The sequence below is a fragment of the Moschus berezovskii genome, chromosome 18 (genome assembly GCF_049115385.1).
Source record: "Moschus berezovskii isolate FMDL1 chromosome 18, NW_MosBer_1.0, whole genome shotgun sequence".
NCBI lineage: Eukaryota > Metazoa > Chordata > Mammalia > Artiodactyla > Moschidae > Moschus > Moschus berezovskii.
Window position 1 is genome coordinate 24,815,600 of NC_142477.1, and position 19,295 is coordinate 24,834,894.

Below are 19,295 nucleotides of genomic sequence, written 5' to 3' on the forward strand. Positions count from 1 at the left end.
GATGAACATAAGTTTGAGCAAGCAAGCTCTGAGAGTTGGTGATGGACAGGGAAACATGATATGCTGGAATCCATCAGGTCGGAAAGAGTCGGACATGACTGAGAGACTGAAGTGAACTGAAGGACTTGAGTTGGCAGACAAAATCCAAATCCTTAAGAGAGGCCAGCAGGCTGGTATTCCAGGAGACCTGGTGTTGCAGTCAACATCTGACAACCAACATAATTTTCTATTTTTAGTAGAGGTTAGTTATTTTGTTATACTCAGGCCTACAGTTGATTGGATGACGCCCATCTATATCAAATCGGATTATTTATCTTCTTTACTTCACATCGGTTCAGTACAGTTCAGTCGCTCAGTCGTGTCCACTCTTTGCAACCCCATGGACTGCACCATGCCAGGCCTCCCTATCCATCACCAACTCCTGGGCTTTAATCAAACTCATGTCCATTGAGTTGGTGATGCCATTCAACAATCTCATCCTCTGTCGATCCCTTCTCCTCCCACCTTCAATCTTTCCCAGCATCAGGGTCTTTTCAAATGACTCAGAACTTCACATAAGGTGGCCAGAGTATTGCAGTTTCAGCTTCAACATCAGTCCTTTCAATGAATACTGGAATATTCAATATTCCATTGAATATTCCATTGAATATTCCAATGAATATTGGAATCAGGACTGATTACATTTAGGATGGACTGGCTGCCTCTCCTTGAAGTCCAAGGGACTGTCAAGAGTCTTCTCCGACACCACAGTTCAAAAGCATCAATTCATTGGCACTCTGCTTCCTTTATAGTCTAAAACTCACATCCATACATGACTACTGGAAAAACCATGGCCTTGACTAGATGGACCTTTGTTGACAAAGTAATGTCTCTGCTTTTTAATATGCAGTCTAGATTGGTCATAACTTTTCTCCCAAGGAGTTAGCATCATTTAATTTCATGGTTGCAGTCACCATCTGCAGTAATTTTTGAGCACAAAAAAATAAATTCTGCCACTGTTTCCACTGTTTCCCCATCTATTTTCCACTAAGTAATGTGACCAGATGCCATGATCTAAGTTTTCTGAATGTAGAGATCTAATCCAACTTTTGCACTCTCCTCTTTCACTTTCATCAAGAGGCTCTTTAGTTCTTCTTCACGTTCTACCATAAAGGTGATGTCATCTGCATATCTGAGGTTATTGATAATTATCCTGTCAATATAGGCTAAATAAGCAGGGTGACAATATACAGCCTTGGTGCACTCTTTTTCATATCTCAAGAAGCAGGTCAGGTGTTATTCCCATCTCTGTCAGAATTTTCCACAGTTTTTTGTGATCTGCCCAGTCAAAGGCTTTGCCATAGTCAATAAAGCAAAAATAGATGATTATCTGGAACTCTCTTGCTTTTTTGATGATCCAATGGATGTTGGCAATTTGATCTCTCGTTCCTATGCATTTTTTAGCAGCTTGAACATCTGGAAGTTTACGGTTCACATATCGTTGAAGCCTAGCTTAGAGAATTTTGACCATTACTTTGCTAGCGGGTGAGATGAGTGCAATTGTGCGGTAGTTTGAGCATTCTTTGGCATTGCCTTTCTTTGGGATTGGAATGAAAACTGACCTTTTCCAATCCTGTGGCCACTACTGAGTTTTCCAAATTTTCTGGCATATTGAGTGCAGCACTTTCACAACATCATCTTTTAAGATTTGAAATAGCTCAATTGGAATTCCATCACCTCCACTAGTTTTGTTTGTAGTGATGCTTCCTCAGGCCCCCTTGACTTCACATTCCAGGATATCTGACACTAGTTGAGTGATTACATCATTGTGATAATCTGGGTCATGAAGATCTTTTTCGTACAGTTCTTCTGTGTATTTTCTTCTTAATATCTTTTACTTCTGTTGGTTCCATACCATTTGTGTTCTTTATTGTGCTCATCTTTGTGTGAAATGTTCCTTTTGTATCTCTAATTTTCTTGAGTAGATCTTTAGTCTTTCCTATTCTATTGTTTGCCTCTATTTCTTTGCACTGGTCACTGAGGAAGGCTTTCTATCTCTCCTTGCTATTCCTTAGAATTCTGCATTCAAATGGGTATATCTTTCTTTTCTCCTTTACTTTTCCCTTCTCTTCTTTTCACAGATTTTTTAAAGGCCTCCTCAGACAACCATTTTGCTTTTTTTCATTTATTTTTCTTGGGAATAGTCTTGCTCCCTGTCTCCTGTAGTATGTCACGAACCTCTGACCATAGTTCATCAGGCATTCTGTCTATCAGGTCTAATCCCTTAAATCTATTTCTCACTTCTACTGTATATTCATAAGGGATTTGATTTGGGTCATACCTGAAAGGTCTAGTGGTTTTCCCTACTTTCTTCAATTGAAGTCTCAGTTTGGCAAGAAAGAGTTCATGATCTGAGCCTGGATCAGTTTCTGGTTGTTTTTGCTGACTGTATAGAGCTTCTCCATCTTTGGCTGCAAAGAATATAATCAATATGATTTTGGTGTTGACCATCTGGTGATGTCCTTGTGTAGAGTCTCCTCTTGTGTTGTTGGAAGAGTGTGTTTGCTATGACCAGTGTGTTTTCTTTACAAAACTCTATTAGCCTTTGCCCTGCTTCATTCTGTCCTCCAAGGCCAAATTTACCTGTTACTCCAGGTGTTTTTTCTCTTCCTACTTTTGTATTCCAATTCCCTATAATGAGAACGGCATCTTTTGTTGGGTGCTAATTCTAAAAGGTCTTGTAGGTCTTCATAGAACTGTTCAACTTCAACTTCTTCAGCATTACTTGTCGGGGCATAGACTTGGATTACCATGATATTGAATGGTTTGCCTTGAAAAGAATAGAGATCATTCTGTCGTTTTTGAGATTGTATCCAAGTACTGCATTTCAGACTCTTTTGTTGACCATGATGGCTACTCCATTTATTCTAAGGGATTCTTGCCCACAGTAGTAGATATAATGGTCATCTGAGTTAAATTCACCCATTCCAGTCCATTTTATTTCGCTGATTCTTAAAATGTCAATGTTCAGCCTTACCATCTCCTGTTTGACCACATCCAATTTGCCTTGATTCATTGATCTAACATTCCCGGATCCTATGTAATATTGCTCTTTACAGCATTGGACATTGCTTCCGTCACTAATCACATTCACAACTGGGTGTTATTTTTGCTTTGGCTCCCTCTCTTCCTTCTTTCTGGACTTATTTCTCCATTGATCTCCAGTAGCATATTGGGCACCTACTGATCTGGGGAGTTCATCTTTCAGTGTCCTATCTTTTTGCCTCTTCATTCTGTTCATGGGGTACTCAAGGCAAGAATACTGAAATGGTTTGCCACTCCCTTATCCAGTGGAACACATTTTGTCAGGACTCTCCACCATGACCCGTTCATCTTGGTTGGCCCTACATGGCTTGTCTCATAGTTTCATTGGGTTAGACAAGGCTGTGGTCCATGTGATTAGATTGGTTAGTTTTCTGTGATTGTGGTTTTCAGTCTGTCTTCCCTCTGATGGAGAAGGATAAGAGGCTTATGGAAGCTTCCTAATGGTAAAGACTGACTGAGGGGGAAACTGGGTCTTTTTCTGATGGGTGGGGCTATGCTCAGTTCAGTTCAGTTCAGTTCAGTCGCTCAGTTGTGTCCGACTCTTTGCAACCCCATGAATCACAGCACCCCAGGCCTCCCTGTCCATCACCAACTCCCGGAGTTCATTCAAACTCATGTCCATAGAGTCGGTGATGCCATTCAGCCATCTCATTCTCTGTCGTCCCCGTCTCCTCCCACCCCCAATCCCTCCCAGCATCAGACTCTTTTCCAGTGAGTCAACTTGTCGCATGAGGTGGCCAAAGTATTGGAGTTTCAGCTTCAGCATCAGTCCTTCCAATGAACACCTAGGATTGATCTCCTTTAGAATAGACTGGTTGGATCTCCTTCCAGTCCAAGGGACTCTCAAGAGTCTTCTCCAGCACCACAGTTCAAAAGCATCAATTCTTCGGTGATCAGCTTTCTTCACAGTCCAACTCTCACATCCATACATGACCACGGGAAAAACCATAGCCTTGACTAGAAGGACCTTGGTTGGGCTATACTCATTAAATAGTTAATCCAGTTTTCTGTTGATGGGTAGAACTGTGTCCCCTCCCTGCAATTTACCTGGGGGCCAAACTCTGTTGGAGGTAATGAAGATAATGGTGACCTCCTTCAAAAGATCCCACACATGTACTGCTATACGCAGTGCACCCAACCCTGCAGCAGGCCACCACTGACCCATGCCTCCACTGGAGACTCCTGGACACTCACAGGAAAGTCTGGGTCAGTCTCTGCTCCTTTCTCCTGGGTCCTGGTGCACACAAGGTTCTGTTTGTTTTTTTTTCCAAGAGTCTATTTCCCAGTCCTATGTAAGTTCTGCCAGCTCTATGGTGGGGTTAATGGTGACCTCCTCCAAGAGGGCTTATGCCATCCCAAGTCTGCTGCACCCAGAGCCCCTGTCCCTGCAACAGTCCACTGTTGACCTGTACCTCCACAGGAGATCCTCAGACACGGTTCTGTCTCAGTCTCTGTGGGGTCCCTGGGTCCTGGTGCACACAAAGTTTGTTTGAGCCCCCTGAGTATCTCTGGCAGGATTAGGGTTTGATTCTAACAGTGATTTCACCCTTCCTACCATTTGGGCTTCCCTGGTAGCTCAGAGGTTATAGCATCTGCCTGCACTGCGGGAGACCTGGGTTTAATCCCTGAGTCAGGAAGTATACCCTGGAGAAGGAAATGGCAACCCACTCCAATATTCTTGCCTGGAGAATACCATGGATGGAGGAACTTGGTGGGCTACAATCTATGCTGCCACAAAGAGTCGGCCACAACTGAGTGACTTTCACTTTCACCATTTGTCTGGGGCTTCTCCTTTGCCGCTGGGCATGGGTTATCTCCAAACAGTTGCTCCTGTGCTCACTGTCTTACTGGAGTTTCTCTGACTTTGGACACGGGATATCTCCTCTTAGCTGCTCGCTCCAGCGCCATGCTTCACCTATAAAATGTTATGACCTCACCTATTTAATGTTAATTCCATCCACAAATAGCCTTAGAAAAACATCCAGAATGAGTTTTGACTCATCAGTTCAGTTCAATCTCTCAGTCGTGTCTGACACTTTGTGACCCCATGAATCACAGCACGCCAGGCCTCCCTGTCCATCACCAACTCCCAGAGTTCACTCAAACTCATGTTCATCAAGTCGGTGATGCCATCCAGCCATCTCATTCTCTGTCATCCCCTTCTCCTCCCGCCCCCAATCCTTCCCAGCATCTTAGTCTTTTCCAGTGAGTCAACTCGTCGCATGAGGTAGCCAAAGTATTGGAGTTTCACCTTTAGCATCAGTCCTTCCAGTGAACACCCAGGATTGATCTCCTTTAGAATGGACTGGTTCATATCCGAGTCAAATATTTGAGCACCAACTCAAATTGACACATCAAATTAATAACCATTAAATCCACCCATTGTCTAGTTGTCACCATATGTCTTTTAAATATTTATTTATTATCAGATTTTAGTTGTGGTATGCAGCCTTTCTACTTGTGGCACTCCAGCTTAGTTACCCCACACCATGTGAGACCTTGGTTTTCTGAGCATGGATTAAACCCATGTCACCTGCATTGCAAAGTGAATTCTTAACTGCTGGACTGCCTGTGAAGTTCCACACCCATATGTCTTTAATCACCAGATAAAGACAATAGAGTTATACTTTCCTGAACACAAACAAAGGCATACTCAGTTCAGTTCAGTTCAGTCGCTCAGTCGTGTCCGACTCTTTATGACCCCATGAATCACATCACACCAGGCCTCCCTGTCCATCACCAACTCCTGGAGTTCACTCAAACTCATGTCCATCGAGTTGGTGATGCCATCCAGCCATCTCATTCTCTGTAAATTCAATACATGTTATGTTACATAGTAAGTGGAACAGAAAGGAAAGAGAAAAAATACGCTTGCTTAATATATACAAACAATTATACTAGTAATATAATAAGGAAGAGACACACGACAATTGCATGCCTCTTTTCTGTAGCTGATCATATAATTATAGCTGATGTTTATAACTCCATTTTTCTACTACCCATTATGTGTCCCCCTTGACCTCAATAAGCACCTCAGCTAGTCATGCTCTGTAACCTTATACAACCAGTCACTTTACTAAAAAAATTATATCTCCCAGTTAAGTATAAGAATTAAATGTGATAATGAATGTAAGGCATATAAAAAGATATGTTTCATGCTCTCATTCAGCCTCCAGAGTAGTTATAAAATTAAACAATAAATGAATAAACATATATATAACACTACATAATTAAAATATTCTTAATAAAAGTAAAATGAAGCATCTAATTAAATGGAGAAATTGTTCTGAGCAAGGAACATTTAAGAAGAAATAAGATTTGAATGGAAATTGGTAAAGAGATAAGAAGAAGACCATTACAGTAAAATGAACCATATATAAGATCCTAATGCAGAAAAAAACCTAAGACATTCAAGGAACTGAAACATATGTGTGTCTGCACCTTGTGAGAGCATAAAACTAAAATTATTCTGAGTTAAGATAACACCAACTGGTTGTGATGAATAGCTATGTGTATATTGACTAGGCTATTCAATCAAATATTTAATTGAATCCAGTATTCAATCAAAAACAAAATGCAAATATATGTTATGTTATTTAAACTGTGCTGAGGTAAAAAAAATGTTGAAGCTTTCTCTTCACTAAATTTAAAATATATAAACAAAACTGTGCCGAAGTGAAAGAGGGCTTAATTCACTACTTAAGAATTAGAAATTTCCCCAACAATCTTTATGCTTACCGTATTATACTAATGCTTTATATATTACCTATATTACCTTATATATTACCTATACTATTACCTTACTATACTAATGCCAAACCTCTTTATAGGAAAAAAGTCATACTCTTGATTATCTCACATCTTTAGCAGTCCTCAAGGTTATAATCACTCATATATCTTAAACCTGGAGAAATGCCCAAAGCTTCAGCAGGTCCTGCATTTTATGCTTGTGTAAGATACAGTACAGAATCTATTACACCAAGTACCTTACATAAGAGCATTCAAATTGCGAACTTTCAAAGATGCAAACGTGCATTGGCAAGTCTGTAGGTTAGTTTATGTGTCTGATGTGTACCTCTTCTATAAGTTGTTGTGCTTTTTTGTACTTTACTCTGAAGTACTGTACCAAGTACAGTATTACAGCAGTTTTATCTCAAGCCCAGGATGTCTGGAAGCAAGCATAAAAGCAGCAATGACATAGCTGGTATTGCTGAAGAACTGAAGAGATTCATGATTCAGAGAATGGCAAGGGGATTTTCCGTATTTGAGGAGGCACTGTTAGTTTCAAGGCACAAGATGTGAATGTAGAACAGTATGGGAGGGCTGCAGCAGCAGTTTAGAATGCAATCCAATGTTACCCAGTCATCTATGGTGAGAAAAACAAGAGCTAAAAATACTACCCAGACATCACTGGATCCTTTTTTCAAGTGAGTAGGAGGAATTGAATCCTGTAAGGAACCAGAATCTGTGCCATCAATGACTATACTGTAAGATTAAAATGTCTCCTGCAATTTTTGTTTGTTTTTTATGTATTATTTCTATGAAAAAGTATTAGAAACCTATTATAGCACTATATAGCTAACTCTGTTATAGGATAGCTTTGTTGAGCTCATTTGCAAGTTGGACGTACAAACACGCTATTGGAACAGAAGTCATTTGTATGCAGGGAACTTACTGCATCTACACTTGCCCTCACCTTGTTACTGGGCAAGTGGCATTCCATTTTACTCCAGAAAGACAAAGACACCTAGATCTTAGAGAAAATAAAGTCCCACACAGCCCTCGGGGTTGAATCATGATTAGTTGAAGCCAGTAATAATAATCCCATTATATATGTTCAGTGGTTAATCTAATGGTGGTTTTATAATTCAGTGCTAGTAATGAGGAAAACTAAGCTTTATTAGCTTTTGGAAAAGAAGAAACTTCCCAAGGCAAATCTTTGAGAGAAATTATCTTTACACTGTGCCCTTTCTTACTAATATATACTATAAGGTGAATGTTTAAAGCCAGAATCTTCTAAGGAATGCATAAAAAGAATGACATAGATGTGATTGCTGAGTAGCTGAACCAGCGATGCAACCAACCTCCAGCTACGCTAAAAGGACATCTTATAATTTGTGACAGTCTTATCTTTTTGTTTTGTTTTGTTTTATTAATTTATTTATTTTAATTGGAGGTTAATTACTTTACATTATTGTATTGGTTTTTCTATACATTGACATATATCCGCCCCGCATGTACATGTGTTCCCCGTCTTGAATCCCCCTCCCACCTCTCTCCCCCTCCCATCCCTCTGGTTCATCCCAGTGCACCAGCCCTGAGCATCCTGTATCATGCATCGAACCTGGACTAGAGATTCATTTCAGTCTTATCTTTTTATCAAAAGTTTGAAAAATTTGCAGACTTTTATGTTGGTGCTAACAGAAGAAAAATGTTGTTTCAGAAAATATCTAATCCATTTTTCAGAATTATAAGTTTTGATAACTATGTAAAGACAGTAAAGATGAACCCTTGGTCTCAAAATGTGTGTTTAGGGCTATGATCTAGAGAAACACTGTCCGTTATTTTAAGCTATTCACATATCAACTGTAGTCAGAATTTTACTAAATGAGGTTGTTTTTGTGGAGCAAACACATTGTTATGCCAGAAAAAGCTGTGAAAATTTTGGCTTCATTACATGAAGCTGATTAGGGGATTCTTCACTTGAAAGTATCAACTAAACTTGCCTGGCAAGGTGGAAGTTAGCCATAAACTGAAAAATATATATATATATATAATGACTGGATGGCATCACCGACTCGATGGACATGAGTTTGAGTGAACTCCGGGAGTTGGTTATGGACAGGGAGGCCTGGTGTGCTGTGATTCATGGGGTTGCAAAGAGCTGGACACGACTGAGTGACTGAACTGAACTGAATATATATATATATATTTTTATATATATATATTTTATATATATATATATATTTTTTATATATATATATAGAACACATTGTAGGCAGCATGCCCTGACAAAAGCATCTGATTTTCTCATGGAAAGGGATCAAGATTTCTTGGTTAGAGGGCATGTTAATTATTTGGGACCACATCATGCAGAGAAAATTGAGTCCTTCACAAAGTGACTTCTGTGTTCCATATAAAGCCCTGTGGCAGCAAAGATAGGCCCATATCACATAATGAATTGGAACCATATCTGAGCTGTCACTATTGTCCCACATCATTTCAAGTCTGTTTTAAGGGTAGCATGACAGATAAGGTAATCCAATGGGAGTTTTTGGTGAAAATTCGACAGCAGCATCCATTATGTATCTTACTGTTCATCATGTCTACAAAAGCACATTGATGGTAGAGAGCACCTCAAACCTTGTTCAGTGCAGTATCCCCAGTGTTTTTAATAATGGCATCTGATGCATGATAAGTCCTGTTGAATTAATTATTTGTCTTTATAACATGCCCTATTATAAAGTGTTCTGGGTGTGCCTACATAAATAATGAAGTAGGTGTGTAAGCTATAGTGATTATTTATAAATAACCTTATTATTTATATTATAAGCACTATATATTATAAGCACCACCCTCCATGACTCTCTTTCACTCTTTTTCTTGAAATGTAAAGTCATTGAGATTGAATTTCTTACTCTAAAACAAAAGACAAGCCATTTTCTTTTACTTTAAAAATATGTAAATTGCAAATACAGTGTGCAACTAATTAAATAAATAAAATATACACATGTTAAAGCATTAAGTAATGTTAGGCAACCAAAGGAAAAATAAGCCAGTGAGAATACATCAAACTCTAAGACTTCTGAACAGCAGAGACCCATGAACTGAGTGAAAAAAGTCTACCAAAAGAGATAGCATATTTACATGCTCTATATCTGACAATGAGTAAATATTCAAAACATAAAATGCACCTTTACAACTCAGCCTCATTCTGGGCAAAGGTCTAGAAAAGATATTTTCCAAGAAACATCCAAATTTCCTTCAGAATGAAAGATGTTCAACATCAATAAACATCATTCAGGAAAATAAAAATCAAATCACCCTGAGATATCACCTCACATATGTTAGTGTGGACACTATTAAAAGAAAGTATTAACAGGATAAGGAAAAATTAGAATCCTTGTACATTGCAGGTACGAATGCAAAACAAAACATCTATTATAGACTACAGTATGGAGTATACATAAAAAATAGAACAACAACAAGATCTAGCAATAACACTTCTCAGTATTTATTTAAAAAATATTGAAATCAGAATCTTGAAACATCTGCATTTTGATGTTCACTGTAGCATTATTCACAATAGCCAAGATATGGAAATAACTCAAGTGTCCATTGACAGATGAATGGATAAAGCAAATGTAGACACATACATTAGCATATTATTATTCACCCTTTAAAAAGAAGGAAGTCCTGCAATATGCAACAATGTGAATGAACCCAGAGGATATTATGCTAAATGAAATGTCAGTCGCAAAAGGACAAATACGGTATGATTCCATTTATATGAGGTATCTAATATAGTCAAAATCATAGAAGCAGAGACTAGAATGGGGCTTGCCAGGGGCTATTGCTGTGGTTGTTTGGTTTCTAAGTCATGTCCAACTCTTTTGTGACCTCAAGGACTATAGCCCACCAGGCTCCTCTGTTCATGGGATTTCCCAGGCAAGAATACTAGAGAGGGTTGCTATTTCCTTCTCTAGGGGATCTTCCTAACATTGGGATCAAACCTGTTTTTCCTGCACTGGAAAGCAGATTCTTTACCATTGAGCCACAAGTGAAGCCCACCAGTGGCTATGGGCAGAGGTAAATGGGGAATAATTATTCAATGAATATGAAGTTTTAGTTGACCAGGATGAATAAGTTCTAGGGGGTCTGTTGAACAACATCAAACCTGTAGCTAAAAATACTGTACTGTGAAATTAAAGTGCTGTTAAAAGGGTAGATATCATGCTAACTGTTCTAAATACAATAGAAACCTAAAAATGCTAAAATAAACATTAAAAAATAATACACATTAAGTTGAATACACTATATTTCATGGGGCTAAAATAAATATATTTGGTTCCTTTACTAGGATTTGAATATCTTGTGGTGCCAGATGGTGTAATTATAGAAATGACAAGTCATGGTTAACAAAGTATGACCACTAGGTATTTTTGGACTAACGTTGAAGATACTTGCCATCTCTCCAAATGGAGATGTCAGAGTTACTGAACTTCATTTATTTATCCATTCCTTCAGAAAATACTATATGCATATATGTGTGTATGTAGTGATTGATTGTCTGGACATTGTCTTAAGCACTGGGGTTAGAGAAAGAACTGATTCAGAGAGAAACATCTTGTCATCCAGAGAGAGAAGCTAATATTAGGTTGTCAAAACATGGTAATGAGAATATGCTGAGATGCAAGGAGATGCAAGCAATGTTGATTATTGCTGAAAATTTAGATAATGTAAGAACACAAAAATGTCCCTAAATTTAGAAACATATAGAACCCTGTTGACCTTAGCCAGAGCAATATATATCTATATCTATGCATCTATGTATCTATCTATATAAATGGAGGTGGGGATGGATTGTGATTGTCCAAAATTTGAACAGTTTATACTGGCAGGTCTAAATCATAGTTTGATTAGTTTATGAGACAATTGATGGTTAAAATAGTTAAGGAAGCAAAGGTACAGTGAGACACGGTATAGTCTTATTTTTCCTTCAGCTTCTTGATACCTGGATACACCAAGTACTGAATTCTGGCATGGAGAACAAATAAAATATGCAACCAATTACATAGAGCAAACATCAAAAATGATGACTTTTCAATTGCTAGATAAAATGGCACAAATCCCAGCTTGGGTCAAAGTGTCCTAGAAGAGAAAATTAGGCACTATAGTCTGAAAATTACTTTTTAGCAACTGGTTTATCACTTCAGTGCTTCAGATTAATGTTTTTTTTTTCCATGGTAATTAATGAACAATTTTAGTTAATGACTCAGCATTTATCTTGTACGAATAGAACAAGCAACTTCAAGTATGCTAATGTCAAACATCATATTGATTACTTGATATTTTTTATTCCAGTTTCCAGCAAAATTAAAAGAAAAAAATTGTGTTTGGAATTATAGGTGTCCTCGAGTTATTTTAGTGAGACAGCTTTTCTCAACATAGAATATTATGTACCAGTAATTTATGTAATAAATCAATTGATATTGACTATATAAACATGTGATATAAATATTTAATATATTGCATATACATTATTTTATATGGAGATATATAAACTTATTAAATATCATGAAACCTATATATGTGTGAAAAAATACGAAATATAATCACTTATTTTTGACTAGGCAATTTATATCTAGTAAAGATAATAACTGTTTTTCCTAAACAGTTTAAAGTAGGATATAAAGTGTTTGAGTGTTATGTTAGTCACTCAGTCATGTCTGACTTTGCAACAAGTCCCCATGGACTTGTAGCCCACCAGGGTCCTCTGTCCATGGAATTCTCCAGTCAAGAATACTGAAGTAGGTTGCCATTCCCTTCTCCAGGGGATTTTGCCAACCCAGGGATGGAACTCGCGTTTCATATGTCTCCTGCATTGACAGGAAGATTCTTTACCTTATGAGCTGCCAGGGAAACCCAAAAGTGTTTGACTTGGCTAGTTATTTGATTAGCTTTTCTGTGGAACCAACTGTAATTCTAAAGTTTCATTTCTCTTAATTGTTTAATGAAGAGTATATGTAGGTAGAACAAATATTTCTCCTGTTTCTATAGTTTATGCTGATTATTGTTTATTAGTTATGAATATTTATTAACATGTCCCCTCTATTGATATGTAAGTTACATATATTTTTATAATTATTTCTTTCTTCTTTTTATTATGAACCATGTATTTCCAATTTGTCAAATCAAGTGCTAGTTGGTACATTCCTTTTGGTTCCAGAATAATGCAAGGATAATGAAAAATTTATATTTAGCTCAATCTATTAAACTAACATGTCTTTGTCATTCTGTATTTCAATAATGAATGTTTTATTTAATTTCCACAGAATACTGTAAGGCAGTCATAATTAATTTAAATTTACTGACATGGTTTCTATTTCCATTGCACTTCTTTCTTTTCTGATCTTTTTGTTGCTGTTTAATCCTGTTTCTATGCCATTTTATCTTTGCTTATCTCAGGTGTTAGTTCTCCTTGGTAGTGGCTTGCTCTCAAAATTTCACTCAGATTTTTTTCCCATAATATCTCGATTTCAATATGTGCGATACTCATGCTGATGCTTCCCCGGTGGTGCAGTGGTAAAGAATCTGCCTGCCAATGTAGGAGAAGGAAGAGCCACAGCTTCAATCCCTGGGTCAGGAAGATCCTCTGCTGGAAGAAATGGCTACCCACTCTAGTATTACTGCCTGGAAAATTCCATGGACAGAGGAGCCTGACTGATTACAATCCATGGTGTTGCAAAGAGTCAGATGTGACTGAACATGCACGAGCATGCATGGCAACACCTTTATTTCAAGATAAGAATTACTATTTTATTATTTAATAAAATATTTCATTAAAATATTATTCTGTAGTTTTATGCTTCAGTTACCTAACAAAATCATTTTATATTTTATCTCCTTTGTAATTCAAGTATCTGAAATTCCTACAGATCTACTTCTACTGTCTGTTAGTCTTGCTGGTTGTTATTTAAAACTTAGTTTCTCCTCATTGGCATAGTCACTGTAATAGTGTGTGGATCTCAAAAATATACAAGCAAATCCTGCAGCTCAATTCCAGAAAAATAAACGACCCAATTAAATAATGGGCCAAAGAACTAAACAGACATTTCTCCAAAGAAGATACACAGATGGCTAACAAACACATGAAAAGATGCTAAACATCACTCATTATCAGAGAAATGCACATCAAGACCACAATGAGGTACCATTTCACGCCAGTCAGATTGGCTGCTATCCAAACATCTACAAACAATAAATGCTGGAGAGGGTGTGGAGAAAAGGGAACCCTCTTACACTGTTGGTGGGAATGCAAACTAGTACAGCCACTATGGATAACAGTGTGGAGATTCCTCAAAAACCTGGAAATAGAACTGCCATACAACTCAGCAATCGCACTCCTGGGCATACACACAGAGGAAACCAGAATTGAAAGAGACACATGTACTCCAATGTTCATTGCAGCACTGTTTATAATAGCCAGGACTTGGATACAACCTAGATGTCCTTCTGCAGAAGAATGGATAAGAAAGCTTTGGTACATATACACAATGGAGTATTACTCAGCAATTAAAAAGAATACATTTGAATCTAATGTTCTAATGAGGTGGATGAAACTGGAGTCTATTATACAGAGTGAAGTAAGCCAGAAAGAAAAACACATATATATGTGTACTAACACATATATATGGAATTTAGAAAGATGGTAATAATAACCCTGTATATGAGACAGCAAAAGAGACACAGATGTATAGAACAGTCTTTTGGATTCTGTGGGAGAGGGTGAGGGTGGGATGATTTGGGAGAATGGCATTAAAACATGTATATTATCATATGTGGAACGAATCACCAGTCCAGGTTCGATGCATGATACAGGATGCTCAGGGCTGGTGCACTGGGATGACCCAGACGGATGATATGGGGAGGGAGGTGAGAGGGGGGTTCAAGATGGGGAACACAAGTACACCCGGGGCAGATTCATATCAATGTATGGCAAAACCAATATAATATTGTAAAGTAATTCACCTCCAATTAAAGTAAATAAAATAAAATAAAACACGTCTTCAAGTATTGAAGTATTGAACTTCCAAGTATTGAACTTATTCGAAGTAATGTTATTTTCCTTCTGATATAATGTATTTGCTTATTCCACACATCCCACGGACAGAGGAGCCTTGCAGGCTACAGTCCATGGGGTCGCAAGAGTCAGACACAACTTGGCAACTAAACCACCACCATTTCAGACGTCTCAGACCATTAATAAACCAAGATTGTCATATTTTAATTTCAAACATAAATTCTAAAGGAGATCAATCCTGGGTTTTCATTGGAGGGACTGATGCTAAAGCTGAAACTCCAATACTTTGGCCACCTCATGCGAATAGTTGACTCACTGGAAAAGACTCTGATGCTGGGAAAGATTGGGGGCGGGAGGAGAAGGGGACGACAGAGAGTGAGATGGCTGGATGGCATCACCTACTTGATGGACATGAGTTTGAGTGAACTCCGGGAGTTGGTGATGGACAGGGAGGTCTGGCGTGCTGTGATTCATGGGGTCGCAAAGAGTTGGACACGACTGAGCGACTGAACTGAACTGAACTGAACTGAAAAGTAATTCAAAGCTAGTTTTTGGTTAACTGACAGAAAATTCATGCCAAACTACTTCAGGGTAACAAAGTAATGATTTTGGTGGTGGGGGTTAGCAGAAATCCCCTGCATGGATGAGTCTGGTTTTCAAATTTTGTTCCTATATTCCTGTGAACCTCCTAAAAGCACATCTCAGGTAGTCTGCTGCCTCTTTCATAAACGTCAAATTTATACTGGGGAAAAATAGTTCCAAATGCTAGATTCAGATCTCAGAATATGTGTTGTTTTCTTCCCTGGGAAGATAGCCTAGACATTCCTGAGTATTTTGTTAGCTCTTTGATTCCTACAAGCATATTTTAAAAATACCTATATTGTCAAGGTTTCTTAATTGCCTTCAGTAGAACTGATCTCAATGATATGATCTACCATTACCAAATGTAGAAATCTTACATATTCTTTGTAGGATAAAAGAATCTGCCATTTGACTCTATATTGTTATAGGGCAAAGAAAATAAAAGAACTTTGATAAAAATAACTTGAAAAGGAAACTTATTCAGAGTCTGATTTTCTTGTAGGTTCTCAAGCATGTGTCTGTAATTGAACCATTTTATGTCTTTCACAATATCCGATCTAAAGTTTTATATGAAAGGATACATTTCATGAATATAGGCAAGTTGAAATATTAATATCATATATTGGGAAAGTTTTAAAATCTTTGTGCATTATTATTACAGCACATGGACAAATTCAGTTCATTAACTTTCATTAAATGTCATGATATTTTTAAAAAAGAAAATATTAGAACTTAAAAAAGTAGGAACTTTAATAATTAAATCTACTTTACTGAATTGGCCTGCTCCAGTCTGTGAGGTCACAAAGAGTTGGACATGACTGAGCGACTGAACTGAACTGAACTGAACTGAATTTCCTATGCAGTTCAAGAAGAAGAAAAAAAATATATATGTATATATATTTATATATATTATAATTATATGTATTTTGATGGGCAGTTCTTCACACCTAGTAGGAAAATAGGCTTCAGAACTATCATATGATTAATATTTCTTTTTAAAAAAACAAACAAAATTTTTTTTGAGATTTGTTGTTCAGTCACTCAGTCATACATTACTCTTTGCAAGCCCATGGATGGCAGCATGCAAGGCTTCCGTGTGCTTCACCATCTCCCTGAGTTTGCTCAAACTCATGTCCATTGAGTTGATGGTGCCATCCAACCATCTCGTCCTGTGATGCCTCCTTCTCTTCCTACCCTCAATCTTTCCTAGTATCAGGTTCTTTTCTAATGAGTTGGCTCTTCGTGTCAGGTGGCCAAAACATTGAAGCTTCAACTTCAGCATCAGTCCTTTCAGTGAATATTCAGGTTGGATTTCCTTTAGGATTGAATGGTTTGATTTCCTTGCCATCCAAGAGTTTCTCAAGAGTCTTCTCCAACACCACATTTTGAAAGCATTAGTCTTTCAGCACTCAGCCTTCTTTATGATCCAACTCTCACATCCATACATGACTACTGGAAAAACCATAGCTTTGATTATATGGACTTTTGTCAACAAAATGATGTCTCTGATTTTTATTCATAATATGCTATCTAGTTTTGTCATAGCTTCCCTTCCCAAGGAGCAAGTGTCTTTTAATTTTGTGGCTATAGTTACTGTCTGCAGTGATTTTGAAGACCAAGGAAATAAAATATTTTACTGATTCCATTTTTTCCATTTCAATTTGCCATGAAGTTGTGGGACTGGTTGCCATGATGTTAGTTTTTTGAATGTTGAATTTTCAGCCAGCTTTTTCAGTCTCCTCTTTCACCCTTATCCAGAAGCTCTTTAGTTCCTCTTCACTTTCTGCCTTTAGGGTGATTTCATCTGCATGTCTAAGATTACTGATATTTCTCCATGCAAATTTGATTCCATCTTGTGCTTCGTCCAGCCTGGCATTTTGCATGATGTACTCTTCATATAAGTTAAATAAACCGGGTGAAAATACGTTGCCTTGACATACTCCTTTCCCAATTTGGACCACGTTCATTGTTCCATATCTGGTTCTAACTGTTGCTTCTTTATCTGCATACAGGTTTCTCAGGAGACAGGCTAGGTAGTCTGATATTTCTATCTCTTTAATAATTTTCCAGTCTGTTGTGATCCATACAGCCAAAGGCTTTAGTGCAGTCAATGAAACAGAAGTAGATGTTTTTCTGGAATTTTCTGGCTTTTTCTATGCTCCTATGGGTACTGTCAATTTGATCTCTGGTTCCTCTGCCTTTTCTAAATCTAGCTTGACCATCTCTGAGTTCTCAGTTCATGTACTGTTGAAGCATAACGTGATGGATTTTGAGCATTATCTTGCTAGCCTATGAAATGATCACAGCTGTGTGTTTGCACATTTTTTTGGCATTGCCTTTCTTTGGGATTGGAATGAAAACTGACATTTTCCAACCCTGTGGCCACTGCTGAGTTTTCCAAACTTACTGGCATATTGAGTGCAGCACTTTAACAGTGAAGGAGTAACCATGTACTATATGGCTATCCTTACAATATTTTTACAGTGCATGGTGCATTGGTTCATAGTGCATAGACCAACAGTATCACTTACACCTCGTGACTTATCAGAAAGGCAGATTCTCTGAACTCACTCCAAACCTATCCAATCAGAATCTCTAGTTAAAAACAGAAGTCTGATGATTTTTTTTAATTTATTTATTTTAATGGGAGGCTAATTACTTTACATTATTGTATTTGTTTTGCCATACATTGACATGAATCTGCCCTGGGTGTACATGTGTTCCCTATCTTGAACCCCCTTCCCACCTCCCTCCCCATCCCATCCCTCTGGTTCATCCTAGTACACCAGCCCCGAGCAAATAATACATTTTGAGGAATATTGCAAACCAATTTCAAATAAAGGAATAAGTAAATTAAACTGTTTATTATGGATAGAAATTCAACCTATATCAATAAATTAATTTCAGAGTGCATTTTATTTGAGAAACAAAGCATTATTTCATCCACTAAACTAATATGATGTTAAAGAAAGAGATTTAGACACATATCACATCCTTAGATATGTTGGAAACAATATCAATTCTCTGTAAATCAAAAGGAACTTGAGTTGTTCAAGTTATTTTTTATTGTTAGTAATAAAATAATTTGGGATGATATAACTGCACATCAAATTTATGTTTTTCAACTGTATATATTGAATTGTGATATTGAAAATTATGGAATGTAATAGAAGCTGTCTTCTTCATTTCTAAAAGTAGAAATTCTTTTGAGAAAGTAACTGAATTAAAATGCTCATGTGTTATGCTTAGCGTTCTTGTTAAAAAAAAAGAAAAAGAAATCAGGGTTACCTAATGGAAAAGACATTAAACGTGTTCTCAGGCACGTAACCAGAAGGATTTTCTTGCTCAGTTACTTATCAGTTTATGAGTTTGAGCAAGTCATTCAGCCTGAACCTCTATGTGACTAGACTCTCACTATAACATCGTGTGATTAGATGATGCACAGACTTTATTTAACAGAAAATATTTCAAGAGAGTGATATCACTGAAAGTCAAGGTATATGGGGCAATTTAAAGCCAGGTTTATCTGAAAGAAGAGACTCCTTTGGATTAATATCCCTAACACTGTTAGATCTTAAAAAGCTGAAAGTCTAGAAGGGCATAGCGTGCACAAGCACATGCTTAGTCGTGTCAAACTCTTTGCGACCCGATGGACAGTAGCCTGCCAGGTTCCCCTGTCCATAGAATTCTCCAGGCAAGAATACTGGAGTGGGTTGACATTTCCTACTCCAGGGGATCTTCCCAACCCAGGGATGGAATCCACATCTCCTACGTTTCCTGCACTGGCAGGCGATTCTTTACCACTGAGCCACCTGGGAAGCCTGGA